Below are 7594 nucleotides of genomic sequence, written 5' to 3'. Positions count from 1 at the left end.
GGGACTTCATACAGGTCACCCGATGCTATAAGTGCCAGCGCTTCGGGCACACGGCGAAGCGCTGCAAATTCAAAGAGGATGTCTGCGGACATTGTGCCGAAAAAGGGCACGGGTATGCGCTCTGTAACAGGAAGAGCAAGCCTCCGGTTTGCTCCAACTGTAAAGACAGAGGGCGACCATCTGAGCATAAGTCGCGAGACCCGGCCTGCGCCTCCTATCAGGAAGCGCTGGTTTTGGAGATGTCTCGTATAAGACGCGAATAATAATTTGAATCTCGAATGGATAGTACAAACGACCGGCGACGCTCGAGAGTCATACGGGTCATGCAGCATAACATGCAGCGGGCCCGAAACGTGACCGACGAAGTCCGGACTGAGATGCATAGGCGAGGGGTAGATGTGTTGCTTGCACAAGAGCCATATAGCTGGCGGGGTACTGTGCCCGGGCTAGGCTTGAGAACGAGGCTGATCACGGCAGGCGAACCGGTGATGGCTGCAATAGCGGTCAGAAACCCGGATCTAACCGTGGTCAAAGTCTCTAACTTGTGCGACACGCATTTGTCCTGTGTCAGCATCTCGGGTTCGTTTGGGAGCTTCTTCCTGATCAGCCAGTACTTTCAATGCTCCGATGACGTTGAATCAGGTCTGGCGCGATTGGAGAGAGCTCTTTCCGCACTTAAGCATAACCGAGTCATTATCTCTGCCGACGTTAACGCGAAATCAGCCCAGTGGGGCAGCGCGGAGACGGACGTGAGAGGCCGTAAACTCGAAGAGTTTATCGTGAGCCATGGCTTGGTTGTCTTGAACGAGGCTGGAAACGCTCCGACGTTTTCCAGCCCTAGTGGACAGTCATACATCGACGTCACACTATCGACACCTGATATTTGCGACAAGGTGCGAGGTTGGAAGGTCCGCGAGGACCTGACGACCAGCGACCACCGAGTCATAGAGTTTTCTTTGAGTTTTTGCGCCGAGGACGGTGCTGCCGAAATTAGTAGCAACAGCAGCACCAACCGGAACGGATTATTACCAAGGTTCCGACTCCGAAGCGCAAAATGGCCCGAGTTCGACAAGGCGCTGCAGGAAAGTAAGAGGAGTATATCCCCCGATCCATTGAACAATAAGGGGGATGTCGAACATCTAGCACAGGAGATCGAAAGAATGATCGTCCAAGCGTGCGACTCCTCGATGCCAACCAAGCAGTGGCATTCAAAATCCGTCCCATGGTGGACGGCCGACCTGACGAGGCAAAAGAGGCGAGCCTACAAACTTAGACGAGCCTCGCAGAACGCAGCATGTTCAGAGGAGCAGAGGGCGGCCAAGAGGACCGAGTATCTTAAACAGAGAAAGGCCTACAAAGCCGCCATCAAAGCTGCTCGGTCGCACAGCTGGCGTGCATTCGTGACCGAGCAGGGAAACAAGGAACCCTGGGGCCTCATTTATAAGATCACGAGGCAGAAGATGACAGCCAGCACGGTCATCTCGAATATAAATCGTAACACTGCCCAGGGTTACACCACAGACTGGGACTCCACCGCTTCCGCGCTGCTGGAGGGGTTAATTCCGGACGATAGCCCCGCGAATGACTCCCCGGAACATGCGCGAGTCAGGAGGGAAGCTGCCATCGAGCCGGAGAGTGAGGACGCCAGTCCCTTCACCCTCTCGGAGCTCAGATCGGCGGTCAACCGACTGAAGAGCGGCAAGTGTCCAGGCCTAGATCGGATCGAGCCGGAGATTTTAAAACGTTCGTGTAATACAATCTCACGCGAGCTCCTCCGACTCTACAACGGATGCCTGGCACACGGAGTCTTTCCCGTGGAATGGAAAGTCGGGTCCATCATTACCATCCTTAAAGGACCCGAGAAACCTGAAACGGAGATAAAGTCCTACAGACCAATATGCTTGCTTTCGGTCGTAGGCAAAGTCTTGGAGAAGCTAATCGCTACGCGATTAGCTAGTTTGTTTTTGCACCCCGACTACGCCTCCGATCGGCAATACGGATTCAGGCCGCATCGATCCACGACTGATGCCGTGGTAAAGATGAGGGAGCTTGCGTCCGGTCGAGAGGAAAAGTACGTCGTGGGTCTGCTCTTCGACATTGCTGCGGCCTTTGATAATGTCTGGTGGCCAAGCATACTCAACGCGTTGAGGAAGCGAGGCTGCCCAAAAAACCTATTTAGATTGGTGGTCGACTACTTCGACGGCCGCGTGGTGACTATGGTGTCTGATCGCGGTGCAGTGCGGAAGAAAGTCACTAAGGGCTGCCCACAGGGATCGATTCTTGGTCCGAGCTGTTGGAACTTAGTCTTCGACGAGGTTCTACAGCTCCTATCGAACGCCGGGCTCGCTTGCGAGCCCATCGCCTATGCAGACGACCTTCTTGTCTTGATCTTCGCGAACAGCAGGAAGGGTCTAGAAAGCAATGGCCAATTGGTTGTGGACACCATTTCTCGCTGGTGCGACCAGCAGAAATTGTCGCTGTCTGCGACCAAGACCGAGATGGTATTCTTAAAAGGCTCTCTCGACAGAGAGAGGCCACCTGTGATAAAAGTAGGAGGTCGGAATATTGCCGTCAAGGACTCTGTGCGTTACCTTGGCGTGCATTTTGACTCTAGACTGGGTATCCATTCCCATGTCGAGTATTTGAATGCCAAGTCCTTGCGAACGTTTAATGCGCTAGCAAGGATTGCTAAGTCGAACTGGGGATTGGGATATCGGACGATGCGTACTTTGTACCGCGGCTTGTTTGTCCCAATCGTCACGTATGCTGCCGCGGGCTGGGCAGACCGCCTTACCTCTGGGACGAGTAAAGTGCTCACCAGGGCGCAGAGGCATGTTCTGCTTGGCTGCGTCAAAGCCTACAGGACAGTCTCCACTGATGCGATCCCCGTGATCGCCGGGGAGATACCTGTGGACTTGGCGATAGCGGAGTTCAGCTGCGTGTACAAAGCCAGGAAGAAACTCGGGTTCCAACATGGAACCTATCAAGTGAGTCAGGCCGAATTGGCTGACGAAGTCGTCACCGAAGCCCAAGTTCGCAGAAGGCTGAGGGAGGCGACTTTAGAGATGTGGCAGCAGAGATGGTCGTCCTCGACGAAGGGTAGGGAAACCTTCCAATACTTCGGCGAGGTATCAGACCGTCTCTCAGCGAGCTGGATCAGAGTCGACCATGATGTAGCGCAGTTCTTGAGCGGACACGGAGACTTCCGTGCGAAGCTCAAGACGTTCGCCCTGGTCGACGACGAGTTGTGCGAATGTGGGGAGGAGGAAACTCCAAACCACGTCCTCTACGATTGTCAGCGTTACGTAGAGGACAGGGAACACCTACGCCAGGCGGCGATTCGAGAAGGATTTCAGTGGCCAATCGACAAAGCCAGCCTGGTGTCAGAGCAGCTGTTTCAGGAGTTCCGAAAATTCGCACGATCCGTAAGCAAGACTAAGAAGCGAACATAGAACGAAACTGCATACGGAGCGTGGACTCGTCCAGCTCCGTTGATGTACGGCATGCTGGGCGAACCCCTCGGGGTTCGTCCCCTCGGGCCAGGCTGAAGCCCCTCTTGCGGAGATAAAAGACTTTAACACTACTCCGTAAGAGTGCCTGGATTGGGTTGGACTCGAGGTGGCAGTGGGAGTAGCACGCTGTCTTCCCCTGATGCGATGGTGAACGAAGGTAGAGCCCGAACATCAGGCACAAGTCGCAAGAGCGGCCGGTATGGTCCACCAAGGACTTAGGTACGGCCCGTCTCTCAGAGACCACAGTTTGACGGCAACACTAACTAACTGTTTGTATCACGATATCTACTCTGAAATTCCGGACGGTACGGGGAGGGTAACCTATATCTATTTGCGCTGGGTCGACGATCTTCAGAAAAACGCACTTCGCGCGGACCCGATCTTGAATAATATTCTCTATCGGCCTCCGCTTCCTTGAATCGATTTATTATCGTAGCTGAATCATGTGCCACGCTTGAATTTGATGCTGATTCATGTGTTCCGCATGAATTTGAAGCTAAATCATGTGTTTCGAATGAATTCGTAGCTAAATCATGTGGTTTGCATTAATTTGATGATAAATCATGTGTTTCACATGAATTCGAATCTGAATCATGTATTTCGCATGAATTCGAAGATAAATCATCTGATTCGCATGAATTCGAAGCTGAATCACGTGTTTCGCATGAATTCGAAGCTGAATCACGTGTTTCGCATGAATTTGAAGCTAAATCACGCGTTTCGCATTAATTTGAAGCTAAATCATGTGTCTCGCAAGAATTTGAAGCTAATTCATGTGTTTCGAATGAATTCGAAGCTGACTCATGTGTTCCGCATGAATTTGAACCTAAATCACGTGTTTCGCATGAATGTCAAGCTAAATCATGTGTCTCGCAAGAATTTGAACCTAATTCATATGTTTCGAATGAATTCGAAGCTAAATAATGTGTTTCGCATGGATTCGAAGCTAAAGCATGTGTTTCGCATGAATTCGAAGCCAAATCATGTGCCACGCTTGAATTTCAAGCTGATTCATGTGTTTCGCATGAATTTGTAGCTATATCGTTGGTTTCGCATGAATTTGAAGCTAAATCATGTGTTTTGCATTATTTTGAAGCTAAACCATGTGTCTCGCAAGAATTTGAACCTAATTCATGTGTTTCGAATGAACTCGAAGGTAATTCATGTGTTTCGCATGAATTCGAAGCTAAAGCATGTGTTTCGCATGAATTCGAAGCCATATAATGTGCCACGATTGAATTTGATGCTGATTCATGTGTTTCGAATGAATTTGTCGCTATATTGTTGGTTTCGCTTGAATTTGCAGCTAAATTGATTGTTTCGTATGCTTTTAAGGACAAGTCACGTATTTCGCATGATTTCAGAGCTAAAGCATGTGTTTCGCATGAATTCGAAGCTAAATCATGTATTTCGCATGAATTCGAAGATAAATCATCTGTTTCGCATGAATTCGAAGCTGAATCATGTGTTTCGCATGAATTTGAAGCTGAATCACGTGTTTCGCATGAATCCGAAATTAAATCATGTGATTCGAATGAATTCGAAGCTAAATCATGCGATTCCAATGAATTCGAAGCTAAATCATGTGTTTCGCATGAATTCGAAGCTAAAGCATGTGTTTCGCATGAATTCGAAGCCAAATCATGTGCCACGCTTGAATTTCAAGCTGATTCATGTGTTTCGCATGAATTTGTAGCTATAGCGCTGGTTTCGCATGAATTTGAAGCTAAATCCTGTGTTTTGCATTAATTTGAAGCTAAATCATGTGATTCGAATGAATTCGTAGCTAAATCATGTGTTTCGCACGAATTCGAAGCTGATTCATGTGCTTCGCATGAATTTAAAGCTAAATCACGTGTTTCGCATGAATTTCAAGCTAAATCATGTGTCTCGCACGAATTTGAACCTAATTCATGTGTTTCGAATGAACTCGAAGGTAAGTCATGTGTTTCGCATGAATTCGAAGCTAAAGCATGTGTTTCGCATGAATTCGAAGCTAAATCATGTATTTCACATGAATTCGAAGATAAATCATCTGTTTCGCATGAATTCGAAGCTGAATCACGTGTTTCGCATGAATTTGAAGCTGAATCACGTGTTTCGCATGAATCCGAAACTAAATCATATGATTCGAATGAATACGAAGCTAAATCATGCGATTCCAATGAATTCGAAACTAAATCATGTGTTTCGGATGAATTCGAAACTAAAGCATGTGTTTCGCATGAATTCGAAGCCAAATCATGTGCCACGCTTGAATTTCAAGCTGATTCATGTGTTTCGCATGAATTTGCAGCTATATCGTTGGTTTCGCATGAATTTGAAGCTACATCATGTGTTTTGCATTATTTTGAAACTAAATCTCGGGATTTGCATTAATTTGCAGCTAAATCACGTGTTTAGCATGAATTCGAAGCTAAATCACGTGTTTCGCATGAATTCGGAGCTAAATCACATGTTTCGCATGATTTTGAAGCAAAATCTTTTGTCTCACATGAATTTGAAGCTAATTCGTGTGTTGCGAATGAATTCGAAGCTAAATCAAGTGATTCGCATGAATCCGAAACTAAATCATGTGATTCGAATGAATTCGAAGCTAAATCATGCGATTCCAATGGATTCGAAGCTAAATCATGTGTTTCGCACGGATTCGTAGCTGAATCATGTGCCACGCTTGAATTTGATGCTGATTCATGTGTTCCGCATGAATTTGAAGCTAAATCATGTGTTTCGAATGAATTCGTAGCTACATCATGTGGTTTGCATTAATTTGATGATAAATCATGTGTTTCACATGAATTCGAATCTGAATCATGTATTTCGCATGAATTCGAAGATAAATCATCTGTTTCGCATGAATTCGAAGCTGAATCACGTGTTTCGCAAGAATTCGAAGCTGAATCACGTGTATCGCATCAATTTGAAGCTAAATCACGCGTTTCGCATTAATTTGAAGCTAAATCATGTGTCTCGCAAGAATTTGAAGCTAATTCATGTGTTTCGCATGAATGTCAAGCTAAATCATGTGTCTCGCAAGAATTTGAACCTAATTCATATGTTTCGAATGAATTCGAAGCTAAGTAATGTGTTTCGCATGGATTCGAAGCTAAAGCATGTGTTTCGCACGAATTCGAAGCCAAATCATGTGCCACGCTTGAATTTCAAGCTGATTCATGTGTTTCGCATGAATTTGTAGCTATATCGTTGGTTTCGCATGAATTTGAAGCTAAATCATGTGTTTTGCATTAATTTGAAGCTAAACCATGTGTCTCGCAAGAATTTGAACCTAATTCATGTGTTTGAATGAACTCGAAGGTAAGTCATCTGTTTCGCATGAATTCGAAGCTAAATCATGTGTTTCGCATGAATTTGAAGCTAAACCTTGTGTCTCACAATAATTTGAAGCAAATTCGTGTGCTTCGAATGAATTCGAAGCTAAATGAAGTGATTCGAATGAATTCGAAGCTAAATCATGTGATTCGAATGAATTCGAAGCTAAATCATGTGATTTGAATGAATTCGAAGCTAAGTCACGTGTTTCGCACGAATTCGAATCTGAATCATGTGCTTCGCATGAATTTGAAGCTCAGTCATGTCTTTCGCATGAATTTGAATCTAAGTCATGTGTTCCGCATGAATTTGAAGCTGAATCACGTGTCTCGCATGAATTTGAAACTAAATCATGTGATTCAAATGAATTCGAAGCTAAATCTTGTGATTCGAATGAATTCTAAGCTAAATCATGTGTTTCGCACGAATTCGAATCTGAATCATGTGCTTCGCATGAATTTGAAGCTCAGTTATGTCTTTCGCATGAATTTGAATCTAAGTCATGTGTTTCGCATGAATTCGATGCTGAATCATGTGTTTCGCATGAAATCGAAGCTAAATCATGTGTTTCGAATGAATTTGAAGATAAATCATGTGTTCCGCATGAATTTGAAGCTGAATCATGTGTTTTACATGAATTTGAAGCTAAATCACGTGTTTCGCGTTAATTTGAAGCTAAATCACATGTTTCGCATGATTTTGAAGCTAAATATTTTGTCTCACATGAATTTGAAGCTAATTCGTTTGTTTCG

The sequence above is a fragment of the Megalopta genalis genome, unplaced genomic scaffold, assembly GCF_051020955.1.
Source record: "Megalopta genalis isolate 19385.01 unplaced genomic scaffold, iyMegGena1_principal scaffold0394, whole genome shotgun sequence".
Taxonomy (NCBI): Eukaryota; Metazoa; Arthropoda; class Insecta; order Hymenoptera; family Halictidae; genus Megalopta; species Megalopta genalis.
Note: the sequence above shows the minus strand (reverse complement) of the source record.